At 37.1% G+C, this 15,063-nt stretch overlaps 1 long non-coding RNA gene across 1 annotated transcript; it reads right to left on the bottom strand.

The window, feature by feature from the left end:
• Positions 1-1,547: 1,547 nt before the first annotated feature.
• On the bottom strand, positions 1,548-14,358 carry LOC138064800 (uncharacterized). Its single transcript, XR_011138058.1, has 4 exons — positions 14,277-14,358; positions 7,689-7,812; positions 3,041-3,167; positions 1,548-2,165 (listed from the first exon to the last, which is right to left on the bottom strand). It is a non-coding gene; the product is annotated as an uncharacterized lncRNA (long non-coding RNA).
• Between the last annotated feature and the right edge of the window lie 705 nt (positions 14,359-15,063).

The following is a 15,063-nucleotide window of genomic DNA, read 5'->3' as shown; positions in this document are numbered from 1 at the left end:
CAGTATCTATTGCAAACCTAATTATTTCCTAAGACCAGATAGATGCTGGAAAAAGGTAGCAAACATACAAACCATTTCTTCCTTTTATAAGCACAGTTATATCGGATGAAAGTTCTTTGCCTTGCTCTCTCTCTCTAACCTCATGCTGCAGGTTACTACAGTAATGATCTTTCACAGCCAGTTACCTCATTAAGCTCCTTAGTCATTATATGTTAGTAGTTCTCCTATGTAAAAACTAAAAGTTAGACACATGATGAAATAAATTCTTGATTCATATTCACATACACATAGAGTCAAAGTGCGGCTTACATCATTTTATAGGAGATTTAGAAATAGAATTAGAACTGAACCCTACTGACATTATCACCAATAGCAATCTCAAACAAATTTGAGAACCAAGTAGAAATCCACTTCCCCTGTTCCTCATGATGAAACCCCAAAGGAGATAATCTGCGGCCCTGCAGCCAGTAAATTAACCAGAAGATATTGCTTCTGGTTGCTGAATGGGAGACTTTTGGTCTCACACTCATAACACTAGCGATATGTGCAGACGATTGGACTGAACTGAAATACTTTGTAAGGATCTGAGTGTCATATTTTAGAGAACTAGAGCACCTAGAACACTCATATTAATTTAGTATTACTATTACTTACTTTATTAGTATTATTTCAATTGAACAATATTCTACGCTTTTTTAACCCCAGTGATTTTTAATGTCCCTAGGATTTCCATGCCGAACCACAGTTTTATTTAGTATTGATAGTGGGTTTTTTCCCCTTCCCTCATTACTTAATCTGTCACACCATTGTTGATCATTTCCATCTACATAAATTCAATATCTGAATAAAGTCACTGTTTGTCATGTGCTATGTTAGTATTTGGGACTACATGGTCTCCTCAAGTCTGGAGGGATGTCTATACTACTCCAGCAGCAGCTGTCCTGATTCAAGAGCTGATGGCATTGATAAACCAGATCTCTCTGCTGTTATCTATTCATTTTTAATCTTGAAGCCTAAGTGGTCCTCCAATCTACTTTTGTCTATGTTCTTGAATATCTTCTTTTCTTTTTTTTTTTTCCTTTTCTTTTATTTTCATATCCCTGAATTATTGGGTTTTATAGGCACTCTGCTTTTTTTCCTAATCAAATGTCCACATTTTTAGTGTCTTCTCTTAATGTTGTGATTAACCTTAACTATAATACATTTACCCAGAATTAAAAAATATATATATTTTAAATTTTTTGGAAATTTCTCTTCTTTTTTTAAATGAAATATATTCTGAATGCTTCTAATGTCTGAGTGTCTCTCTTCTCTAAAGTCCAGCTCTTGGTGAAACTATACTCAAATGTTAAACTTTTGATTTCAAGCTAATTCCTTTCTTCTTCAATGTCTTTAAAAAGTTTGCTAAGGCAGCGCCTACTTTCTTTTAAATATCCCATTACCTTGAACTGGTTTGAGTAATAAACTAAACTCAGATACGACTATATCAAAGCAATGCAGCATCTATGAATTTTCATCAGGAGTAGGACTTCTTTACAGTAAGTGATCTAGCAACACAAACTGTTAAGTTTTACATATTTGTTTTTTAATGTAGTATGTGCACAGCTTTCCCAACATATGCTGTACAGGTTTGTATTTCCTATACTTGGTCTTAGGCCAATGGCAATTCTTTGTCTGAAAAGTTTGAGCTGCATCCGTTCTGAGCCAGTTCTGAGTTATGTGTGCAAGACAAAACAGAGTGATGTTTCCATATGTTCCATTTGGGATTATTGTGCTTGACTAACTCCAAATGACTGAAACTGGAAACATCAAACTTAGCAAGCTCATAACACTTGCCGACACAGGACAGACAATGAAGCCTCTAAAGAAACAAGGTTTAAAGTTATGAATGTTTAAGTCTGGCATATTTAGAAATGCAGATAGTCCATTTTTCATGCTGTTTTTCGTCGTGCCCTCAGGCTAACACCATTTAGTACACTGGGTGCACATCAAGTCTCTGTAGATTTACATTATCTTAACTGCTCAAAGTTTTAGAGTGATAAGTGACCCACATTTTCAAGATATCTTGGGCAAAACAGTTTCTCTTGTACTTTTTGGTTACAAATTTGATCTTTTCAGGAGTAAGCGAGCAACTCATCTTGACCTCACTAACAGTGTGATTCATCCTGTGGAGAGAAGAGTAAAAAAATTATTTACTATATTTACCATAAAAAGGGTGTGAATGATAATCATAGCTTGCATAGTCACTGACATAACAATGAATCTTAGTTGAAGTGTGTTTAGTTTTGGCTGCTTAAATCTAAAATCCTATTTTGACTATCCAAACACTTACAGTAGCATAAAGAAGCCTTTTTCAAGCTGTCACAGTAACTTTGCTTGTCTGATGTTCTCCATAAACAAATAAAGGTACCTTTAGCTTTCCTTTTCCATCCTCAAGATTTAGAAAGTCAAGAAACTTTAAAGGAAGCAAGCAAGAAACTGTGTGAGACTCATTGATGCTATTTATGCCCTTAAAAGTTAGGAAGTTAAGCCTAAACTAGTGACCTTGGTTTCGTTTAACAGTCAGTGGCAAGAAGCAGCCAGCTTGAGAGAGTGATTCATCTCATCCCATGATAGATTCTTAAAATAAGGTGGATGTATCCCTCTGAAAACGCCTATTTTTCTCCATGGAAAATAAATTTTATATTTTTAAACTTTTTTTATTCATATTCTGTGATTCTGTGATTCTGTGATTCTGTGATATATATATATATAAATATTACATTATATATATTATATTATATATATGTTACATTTTTTATACAACATACATGGACTTACAAAGGAAGCTCAGAGTAGCTGGCTGACAATTAGAAGGCTAAAAATTCGGTATCTGAAATGAGGTGAGATGAATACCACTTTTAGCAAGAGGTAGCTTAGCCATCACATAAAGACAAGACTTGATTTGTGCTGTGCTGCTTAAAGATATATCTGTATCAGACAGTGATGCACATCCCGGACAGCACAGCTGGCTTCAACAACAGGCAAAGCTGCTAATTACCTGAGGCAGCAGATTGCTGATGGAAATAACGCAGTTAGGGTCCTATTCTCTATTTTGTTGATGTAATGAAAAGCCAGGTCTGTTGCTATTCTCCCTGAAGGAGGAGCAGGCAACATAACAAAGGCACCTAATTCAGAGGAGAAGGCAGTTTCAGTCAGCTGTGACTTTCCATCCCTCCAACGGCAGCAGAAGCAGTGAGTCTACCTCTCCACAGCCATTTCCTTCATTCCTGTCACACCTCTACCTCTTTCCTTTCTTCCTCCTCTTCCCGTAACAGAAACATCCCAGCTCTGTTGACTGGCTGCAGAGGCAAAGTTCAATTTTCCCCCCACTGTCACAAACTGTGCTGCTTGCTCGGGTTCCCATTCGGTATTTTGTGCCTCTAATTCCAAGCAATGATTAACAGTATTTCATCCTGGCTGGACTTCTGATTTTTTTTTTTTTTTTCCTCCCTATCAAGTTCCAACTACTTAAAATAGAAATGTTTAATAAAGGAAAGAGAATGAATTTTGATGCTACCAACTGTTAAGCAATTTAAGCAGTAGCTGTACTAACCTTAGAGTAAATGAACCCTGGTCTGGGAGCTGCATGATCAAATGTAGTTACAGAATAATTTAGTCCAATAGAATATTTCAGTAATGAAACAGAAACTCATTCCGGGCACATTTAAAGCTCTCACTTGTCACTTGCTCCTGAGAGTCTGGTTCCATACAGACGTGTAAGTTCCTGAACAAACTTTGAATAAATTGTTCAACTTCATATCACTAGCTGGGATTGTCAGCTGATGATTCCCAACCCTATAATATCTTGCATGTGTGACAGAGTGTGATAGTTTTCAGAAACTTGTAGCGATAACTAGTATATAAATATGCAAAAAAGAGATAGTCTTTACGGAGAGTAGCTTTTAACCTTCTGGGTCAACAGCTCTTTTCTCCCTCCACTGTTATTATTACGAGACTATTTTTAAATGACTAATAACACGGAAGGAGATCACAAGTCACAATAATGACCACTGTAGTATCTTCAATTTTATGGCTCAAATGATTGAACGGGGGATTGTGTTTTAGAAACCACATATTTTATTTCAGGACTAACCTGTGGCCAAGTGGTAACCCTAGTGAGTTATTTTATTGTACCATGTCCCAGTTACCTCATCAATTAAAAGAACAAAATGACAGTTAACTTCTTTAAATATTATACCACGAAAAACCTCAAAAGTAGTTTATAAGCAAAATATACTGTTACTGTCAGAAAGGCTTAAAATATTAATCATATTATTGCTTTCCATAGGATTAGTAAATTCAATCACCTGGCTATTCTTTTTTTTTTCGGGTTAGTGAGGCTTTAGATCTTTTAACCGCTGTGACAGTGGTCATTTCATTTGCTGTTGGAGCTCTGGCACTTAAACAGTTCCCTGCCCTTGGAAAAGGTGCCTGATGCCTTATAATTAGCGCTGTGACCTTGATGGTCTTAGCCACCGGCATGGAAGTGATCAGGCTTGAAGGGTCCTTGACAGGGGAAGCCAGGATGGGAATGGGTGGCTTTGTTCTTCCCTGTGTTTCCTTGCTCCTTGTTGGTGTTTTATACTCCCCTTTCCCTACCCAAAAGAACAGAGGGATCTCATCTGCTCCCAACGCAGTTCCTCTAATTTTTAGCAACAAGAAGGGTTCCCGTCTCACCAACATCTCCCCCCACCCCCACGATCTGTTCTTATCTTGCAAATTTTACTGCTTTGTCATGTTTTCCTGTAGCCCATTTGTAAAACTATTCCACAAGTCTCTGTTTGGCCCTTTGTGGTTACATAATATTTAAATATTTATGCCTAGCTGTGTTACAAAATGCTTGTCACTGGGCTATACTACTAGCAGCGTTACAAAATGCTTATATATTTTCCCCAGTTACACTATTTCAGTGTGCTTAAATTACGGTTTTAAGGCAAAATAATTATATCTTGTTTAGTATGCTACTTCTTTATGGGTGCAGCAGGACTCTGGCTACACCTCTAAAGAAAAATAACCAGACAAACCTAAAACCTTAATTCATAGCACGGTTAACATAGTTTGTCTGATTTACACGTTTTACAATAAAAGCTCAAGCATTTAGAGATAAATTTGAGATAAAACAAATTTCAGGGGTTGACAGAAACAGTTTTTTTGTGGAAACCCAACCAATGCCATGCAATCTGGTAAATTAGACTCACTAGTCTATAACTCCTGGAAACAAGGAATCAGACAAGGTCCACTGAATAAACAGGTACGTGAATAAATAGGTACTACTGTGCTTCTCTTTCTCTTCTCAAATAAGGAGCATATTTCCAGGTTTATTTCATTCATCACAGTGAAACTCTGCCTTGCTGGGGCTGAGATGTCACCGCTGTAATGGCAGGAAACTCCCACAAGGCAGGGTGAAGCGAATGGACAGATTAGCACTACTCGAAAACAAAACAGCTGAGTGATGGCAAATTAAATTACTGTGAAAGTTTTTTTGTTCTTCATCAGATTTAGATATTTTGACCTTTTATTTCATTTCGAGATAATGGGAACTGTCAAAATATAAGGGTTTATGATGAGCAGAAATTCTATTTTTTGATCAACTCTAATAAGGCATGATCCATGGGAACACTTCACTACAGCTCTCCAAACCACCCCAATCATTATTGATTAGAATACATCTTTACTGGAATAACATGTTGCCAAGTAGTTGCTGAATTTATTAAAAAAGGGAATGCTGGAAAATTTTGAAATAACCTGATCAATAGGAGAGTTTCTTCCTAACTGTTACTGGTTTAAATCCTGGAACAAAGGAGCTGATACCTGTTTTCTCTACTGTGCCTTGGAGGAATTGCATTTTCCTTAGAGAAGCTCGTCTCATGTTTAATACAGTTTTAACTTAACGATAGCTGGTGTCAGTGAGTTTCACAAGTCTATTAATAAGATTGATTTAAAATAACTTTTCTCTTGATCATTTCTGAGCTATTGTGTTAAAAAAAATCATATTTTTGGAGCTATGTGGAAGAATACACATGGATATCTAATTTATTTTATAACATTTGTTGCTTTGTGTACAATCATTATATTATTTGTGTCTCTTTCTAGACTAAACAGTCACCATCACTTTAATCTCTCCTAACTAGCTGGTATTTTGAGGCTAGACAACTAAAACATGCAAGTTGCAAGGCAGCATTAAATAGAGTGTTTATTTAAACATCTTCTGAAATCTGTTTGTCTACTTGACCTAACTACTGACTTAAATGCAATAAGAAAGCATTTTAACACCATTAGCATCTGGATTCCAGCCAAAGGAAAGCTCCTTACTTTATATCCCTTTAGACTGCACTGATGAAATGGTCTAAAAGTAGGTTTAGTATCACTTAATTCATTTTAAATGGTAAGGCAACTTGCAGACTGCATCACAGGAAGACGAAAAACAAGGTTCTGGATGCTAAAGGGCTTGTACTAGATTAGAGTCTTCCTAATGTATATAACAGTGTTGTTTTCATTTTGGACCATCATAAGATAATTTAATCCTATATGGTATCGAGGCTTCACACAAAATATGCTTTTGAACTTGTATTGAAGAGCCTTCCCCCCACCCCCACTTCGCAGTCCAAGTTTACTGTTTTTTTTCTCTCTTGTGCTAATGCCTTTAGCACAATGAAATTAAGCAGTCCAAATTTCTAATGCAAACTGCTTAGGGACAAGATGCTAAGTGATTCTAAGTGTTTTGTTGAGAGCCACTGTTTAAGTAAACATTACAAATTATGGTTATGTAGTATATAGCGTAGATTGAAACCCTTGAGCAATGTATTATTCATAAAATACATCACTTTATCAGTTTGATCATGTTACTTTTCTTTAAAGAAGAAGATGACAAGGTTTTTAGTCCTGTTACAGAGGCAGCATGGAAAATGGCAGGAAGGACACGTCCTCAAAAGATCCATTTCCCTTTCCAGACCAGGTCTTTGATTACCTGGAGAAAAGCTGTGAATTCCCTACGATGTCCTTTCATATGAAACAGTATATATGGCACATTCAGCTATTGGGAAATATATTTTACACTAATTTCCACAGTGTAATTCATCATTTCAGTATTTTTATATCTATATATATATTTTAGATATACTTGTTTTATTTTTTTTCTTTTTTTATTTTTATTTATTTGATAAAAGGCTTTCTGTGATAAAAGAAATTGAAACTAAAGGTCAAGGCAATTTCCATGCCAGAATGCCTATAAGAAACTGTAGTATAATACAGGAAATAAATTCCATGTAAAAGGCTTGTAGGGTGTGGGTCTATTTAATTAGGTCTCAGTTAGGTTTTACTATGACTCACAACGTCTATGTGCAGATTCACTTCTGCTATAACTCATACCTTCAATGTGCAGATTAAAAACAGGTGTCTGCATGTCACCGGCACACTCACAGGTCTGATATCACTGCTTGTGAGTGTCACATGTCTGATTCTGTTAATGGGATGCAAGTCTCGGAAAGAATAAGACAGTCATGCAACAGAGGAATTTCATGAGATGCAAAAGTGGAAATGGCTCAGAACCACCAATCTGGTGCTTATATGTATATAATTCAATATGTATGTAGCCTTATAGGATGGAAAGGAAGGATGAAAAAGAGGGAGCAAAGTGTTTTGACCACCTCAGCCATAGATGCTTTATATGGGCTGCTTGATAGCAGCAGATCTCAGGACTGCTTATGACCCAGGGGGTATGCTCTCGCATCTCTTGCATTCTGAAGGTGCTTTGCTTCACACACATCCAGCCTAAAAAAAAAAAAAAAAAAGTTTTTGGAAGAAGGATTGATGAGAAAAAAAAAAACCTTAGGGCAGTACTGGAAGCCAATTCATTAGAAATTTCCTTAAGTCTAAAAAGGTGGAATGAAAGTTTTTTGCAGTGCCTCAGAGGTGTCCCACCAGAGTTACAAGGGTTTCTGTTGAGGAAATGTGAAAAAGATGGCTTTCAGATCCCACAGGATTTCCCCCTTTGGCTCACTGTCAAACCAAGAGCCTATCAAGGCATGTACAATATATACACACTCCTACCAGGAGAGGTATCTCAAGAAGCATTGGCATCCATCAGGCATTAAGCATTTTATCAAATTGGACTCCTTTATCAAATGTGCATTTAAAAACTCCTCTGCTTTGCACACATGGTAGACATTTTTTATAAAACACGCAAGCTAACCAACAATAATTCTTCCTAACAGCGCACCTCAATTGTAATTAACATTGCAAGTTCCTGCAACTAAATTTATTTTCTTGGTTGCTGTGACATACTGTCTGAAACGTACTTCCTGCCAAGAGCACACAGTATGACTTCGAAGATCATACAGTATGTTCTGGATTTGATACTCTTTACAAGAGAGGATTAACCTAGCAGTAGTGTGTTAGTATTAAGATATATGATTAGATCTTGCAAAACATGAGCAGAAATAACTCTTTCTAAGTTTTGAGTGTATTCTCTAAATTTAAAAGCATTACAAAGATGTTTGGTAGTGTCTCCATCTTCTCTCTCTTTTCACCCTTCTCCCCTCATACACACAGTTTCGAGTTAAAAGAGGTCTGAGTAATCTTTTTATTTATTTCAATTTTTTTTACTTCTGTGCATATCCATTACATCAGCTCTATAAATCTGCTCTGCACTAAGCAGATGTTGTGATAAGGAACTAACATAGCCACCACTCGTCTGATAACAAGAGTTTTTTGCTCAGCTTAGAAAAGCAGCTTTATGTATTGCCTCGCGTAAAGACACCACTTAGTCACAAACCTCTGGAGACTAAGAAAGTATTCTGGGTAAGTATCACTTTACTTGCTTTGTTCTCATATTCTTCTTTGGGCAGATGGATATCGGAGACAGGATATTAGTCTGAGTGGAGCTATGGACTCTTTTGGTGTAGTCACTCTCATAAGTTTTGGGGGTATTTTTGTTGTTTTGTTTTTTCCCAAATTCCAAGATTCTTTCTTTGGGAATTACAAAGTAGTTACAAGAGCAGAGCTTAGCATTTCTGGGTAATGCAGCTGTCTACCAAGAACCTCTAGGCTGTCCCCAAACTGAGAAAGCTGTTAAGTTCCGCTTGTGTAATTAAAATCCTTCACTGAGCATTCATATTTTTGGAGCTGAGAACAGAGAGCGATTTTTTACTTCTCTCTGATAGCACCACTAGTAGCATGTGCAATCGTTATTTTTCCCTTTTTTTGGTATTTGTGCCATAACCAGATACATATTATTCTTACTGAAAGCACCCAGAGTTTGCCATCATTGCTTAATTTGTATAGCAAAGTCTGGTTAACTTGTTAGGGTATTTTAACTGAGTTTCATTTCTGGAGGCTTCCTTCTCAGATATGAAATGCTGGTAGTAAATATATAATTCATACATATGATAAAAAATGATTGTTTATCTTCTGCGCAGTCACAGACATATATCTTTATACATGCACTGTGGCCGTATCTGCTAATTCCTATAACTAGAAATTGCTGTGGTCTTTTTGCTACCTGAAAGTGATGGCGCGGGTGGGGAAAACATTCATGAATCATGCAAGTTGCCTCCTACCAGGCCAGCAAAATTATCTTCTCCACACTAATCATCAATATCATTGACCTTTGTCATAAAACTTGGGTCATTCATATCTATATCCCATTAAAAGTATCATCCCACGACCACCTCTTTGGGTCTATTAAAGTCATGTCAAAAAGAATCATTGACTTCTTGTCAAACACATCAACCTTCCACGTTAATATATCCACAGATGCCTCACTAATCACCCAGTAAACAATGCATGGTACACGCTAGGCAGTGAGAAGTGAGGACTTTGGAGGACCCTGTCCTCCTCCAGGCCTGGCTTTGATGGTGGCAGTGATAAATGAGAGGGGATACACAATATGCTTTCTCCCTCTTCCTGAGATGCAGGAATGGGTAGATATTACTGTACATTTGTCTTCTCTTCCTCCTCCCTTTTCTGCTCAGGAGTACAGGAAGAAACCCACTGATTTGATAAGAAAATTTTAATTCCTCTCTCTGTCATTTTAACTTGCTTCCTAGAAACTTACCCTGTATGTAGTCCTGTCCTAAGTGGAGATGTGTTCTCGATATTGCTTTTTAAACCAAAGTTGTATTGGATTTGAAGAAATCAGTTTTATTCCAATCTCAGCCACTGACTGCTTTATCCTATATCATACAAATAATTCAAACAATGTTGGTCTGGATGATTGGATTCATACTTCGTAATTTGGCCGAGCTATTACATCACTGGAGCACAATTCAGGAGACCTTGACTCTATTCTTAGCTTGTTTACTGAACGACTGTTACCTGAGTTATACAGCACTCAGAACCTCTGTTTCACCTTCAATCCTTTGCAACATTTGTGTATTCAAAATGTGAGCTCTTCAAAGTGATGACTATCTTTTTTCTACAGAGTGGGTAGAGATATTACATGCTATTGTAATGGAAACAAAAAGTAATAGAAATCAGCATCAGAAACCTGATTTTAAGGGGCTGTCAGACTCCATTGTGCACAAAAATTTCAAAAGTGAGGTAAACTAACTCAATAAATGGGGTTTTCAAGTCTGAAACACTAGACATGCCATTTTGGGGGGGAAAAAAAAAAGTGCCCTTGTCTCCATTTCATGCTAATTTCTTAAGGGATGAAATGTTGATATTTATCCAACGTAAAAGAGATGTTTTGAAACTAAATTTAATAGTCTTTGCAAAAATTGCTTTAATATCCCTGAATGGGTGCAGTGCTCTGACTGCAAACTATTAGCGTTATTTCTATATTAAATCCATTAACAACCTCTCAGGGGGAAACAAAAGAGTGAATAAAAAGGACTGGACACTTTTAAGAACCTATGTAAATAACCATAATAGCAACGTAAAGAACTATAATAGAAATTATTGTTAATCATAATTGCAGTAGTAAAAGAAATAACTTTGGAAGGGCTGTGAGTTCATATGCTTCAGGGCATAAGCTAGTTTCTACCTATAAGGGCTTGGAAACTTCCCCTGTGGGCAAACTGGTGCACTATTCATCCATTTCTCTGAAGCGTCTGGTGCCAGCCATTGTTAAAGAATGTTTTCAGACCTTTTTCTTGTGTGCTGTGGCAATTTCTATGTTTCCATGAGTTGAAATAAAACTATCTTTTCCTACAACTAATTTCAAGGTAGAGCTATGATCTGTGCCAGCATTATGCTGGCAGGGCACTCTGTACACTACTTCTGAACATGGTGCCAAATGCAGCCCTTTTGAAGATCTGCAGGCTTAGTCTGACAGTTTTGGCAGATGCCCGGTATACTTCAAGGGCGTTGAAGTTTGTGCCAAATGTTCTTCTTTGATTTCCGCAGATCTGAATGCACACATCTGGTTGTGGGAGGGGTTATCACACATCTACATCTGCCAAACATGGCCATTCTTTAACCCATGAATATTTCTTTAATTCCTGTGTACTTTCTTGTGACAGGCTAATTCCAACAGTGAGTTATTTCAAAAGCCATGTAATTGAAAATATTAGAGAGAAAAAGAAAAAAAAAAGGCTTGGGGAGGAAGGGGTAGAGAGAATCTGAGCACGCCTGGAAGAATTCCCCTTGGACTCTGCGGTGTCTGGGTGCTGTTTAAAGCCTACTGACATAAAACCATGCCAAAGAGTTAACACAGAAGTTGAACTACGAAAAACAAAGCATGAGATTTCAGAACGAAGCTAAGGCCACAAGCATTAAAAATAGATTGATGCAGAGCAGAGTGTCTGTTTGAGATTAAGAGGGCAAAAAATAAAATGTAAATTTACAAGTGGAAATTCAGAGGATTTGGGTGAAAATATAGGCAAGATAATGAAATAATACTAATTGTTAGATCCGAGCTAATAATTCTCAAGGAATAACTTAATCAGCATATTCTGTTTCCCTTCTTATTCACACAATCCCAGGATCTGTTTGAGAGCTGTTTGGTGGGGGGAGAGGTGTTTGGCTTTTTGAATTTTTGATTTTTTTTTTTTTATTTTTAATTTAGTCACTGCAAAAACAGACATATATTTCAATATTTTATTTTATTTTAAGTTTTTTTTTTATTATTATTATTATTCCTGAAGTATTCAGTATGTAAATTTTGACTTGTTTTTGCTGTAATTAGACCCTTGGGTCACATGGCACATTTGTTTTCCTCTGACTGGAGCTAATAACACAACTGAAGGAATCCGTGGCAGAAACTACCACTATGCTGAGACTCTTAAGGGATAGCAAGTGTAAATAACAGGACATTTCAGAGCCATCACAGCTTTGCACAGTGCAGTATTACCGCACATGCCCCCAAACTTGCATATGCGCACACACACACAAACATGCACATTCTGGCTGTGGAAACTGCCAGTAAATTACACAACTATAATTACAAATTAGTTTTAGAGGAAGAGCTGAGTTAATAACGTCACCATCACTGCCCATCTTTTGCTGATGCTGTTTTTTTATTACTTATCTGAAGGTCCATTGTGTCTTACGGTAGAAAGTACAGAGGGTGGCGACAAAAGCAATGCATTGTAAAGGAAAGGGATCTGCTAAGTTATTTCACTGATAGCACAAAATTTCTTCCCTTTTTGGTAGGGCTGAAGATGAATAGGATTACTTCTGATTTTATCTAAGGGCTTTTTCCATGTATAATGAACAGGGAGCATAGACCAAAACCCTGTTAAATTCCTAAACTGCAGTAAGATCCCATTTGTGGGATCACTTGGTGAGCCGTTGATGTTGATAGGCAGATAAATGTATGTCATGATATATATGTTTTTGAGTGGTAGCAGTTACCTCAGATGATCCTCTTCTCTATTTGTGGAGTGTTTTGATTCCTAAGCACTTAAATCTGACTGTCTGGACTGCATGAGGAACTCCCGCTAAATTATCATTTCCCCGCTGACCTCAGTCATGGGAGCTTGTCCAGGAACAAGCTTTGAGCACAAATAATTCCTAACTCAAAAGACCGTGAAAAGGAGTGCCTCTTTGTCCTCATCCCTCTTCACTTCTTCTTGCTCAACAAATCAGAGATGTAGTAAGATCCACATCAACATCTTTCCCCCAGAAACAGTGAGAAGGGAAGGTGCAACCTGCTCCGGGGCAGAGATTTGAACCCACGTCGTCCTGGCACGTCTATGAATATTCATAAGAATAAGTCTCTTTTGAAACGCTTTCATTTTCTTGATACTGATTCAAAATTCACTGATCTAAGGAAAAAGAACTATATGCAGTATCTAGGCTATTAGCTTCCTCACCTGAAAAGCACATTTCCATTTCCTGGATCTACTAATAGTTAATTATTTTAGATTAGTTTAAAATAGCTTTAAAAGCTCAGTGATAGAGTACTACTCGAAATGCCCTATAATTGGAAGTTAGATTTGTATGTATTAGCTGGAAAGGTGTTTGTTCTCTCTTCCCAATGCTAAGCAACTGTAACAATTGGTAAATCAGAAAATACGGACCGTCAAACTCTGTCCCTCCTCCTTATCTTCTATGTAAGACTAATATAGTCTCCTAAGAAAGCTAGATTCAGAATCTTGCTCCACATCAGTGAGATGAAGAGGAATTTTAACCTAGAACTCCATATCTCTTGTGGTGACCCCACATCTTGAAGCAAAGCTGATGGGGAAAGAGGGATATTTTTACTTTTGTTTATTTATGTTTTTATTTTCCTAAACAATAAAGTAGTTAATATCACCTAGATGCTTTTCTTTTTACATATCTAGATGGGTGATAAAGTTGTATAGAGTACAATGTCAGTGAAGCATGAAGCTTAAAACTTGAATGTAGAGAATACTGTGGATAAAAACTGAAGAAAATCAGAGATAGATCTTCATCCCCTGTAAAGTGGGATACATGTGTGGCCATTTTACATCAGCTGAATATTAGACCATGGAGTTTCTCTAAATTCAGTGGCTCCACAGTTCATTTTATAGAATATTCTCTAAACTTGGGAATGAGCAACAAATCCTAAATGCATGGATCACCGAGCTCCAGGATTCTGAGTGGATTCTCAAACCGCATGATTCTCCCCTCTTTTTTCCTCTGCAAAAAAAGTTAAGGACTACCTCTAAAACAGATAAACTTTAGGATACTATTTATCTAGACCATCTTAAATGATGAACTGAAAAAAGGACAAGCTACATCTTGGGTTAATGTCATGAAAACAGAAAGAAAGAAAGAAAAAAAAAAGGGTCTAAGCTTTAATCCTTCTCAATGTCAGCTTTACTTACATTATATCACAGTGGCTTAAATTGTTCGACACGGTGATCTTCCGGGCTGACTTCTGCTTTGCGAAATCTGTATCAAGCTGCTGCTGGTGACGACTGCAACACCCTGCCTAGTGTTTTTGAACGTCACCGTTCCCCGGCGCGTGGGGTGTGTGGATGGGGAGGTGCGTGTGCGAGTGTGCTGCGCACGGCAGCTGGAGGGGGGCTGCACCACGGGGCTCGTTCACCCACTGATGGGATTTGTTTAATTCGGGCTACAGTAACATTTTACAGCCTTACCCCAAAACCCACTTAGTATCATGCCACGCATCCAATCTGGATATTCATCTTTTGCGCCATAGTGAGATAGTTTCCACCTAAGAATAAGGGGGGGAAAAAAAAAGGAATTTTCTTTCTATCTTCACCCTGCAGTGCACAATAGCTACATTGGTCAAAACTGGTGATAATTTTACCACAGATTTTAGCTATAAGCTATATATTATACTCTGTACAAAATATAATCAACCTATAGAGTAAAAATATACCCGAGAGACTAGGCAGGGAATAATAAATGGAAAGGTAAAGAAAGGCACATTGGGGATTTAGACCGTGCACTAATATATTTTTTTTCACCTTTATCCATCCACAGGTGTTTAAGGAATGCACCTGAATGAAATATTTGGTCTGGAAGTCAGAAAGTTTAAAGATGGAAATTGCATTTTACCGAGATTTGAAATACTGTTCTTCATTAAAGGTATATCTGATTTTTTTTCTTTTTCTTTTTTTTTTTTTTTTTTCAAATTCAAAAGGA

The sequence above is a fragment of the Struthio camelus genome, chromosome Z (genome assembly GCF_040807025.1).
Source record: "Struthio camelus isolate bStrCam1 chromosome Z, bStrCam1.hap1, whole genome shotgun sequence".
NCBI lineage: Eukaryota > Metazoa > Chordata > Aves > Struthioniformes > Struthionidae > Struthio > Struthio camelus.
The sequence above is the reverse complement of the archived record's forward strand: the minus strand, read 5'-3'. Positions and strand labels throughout refer to the sequence as shown.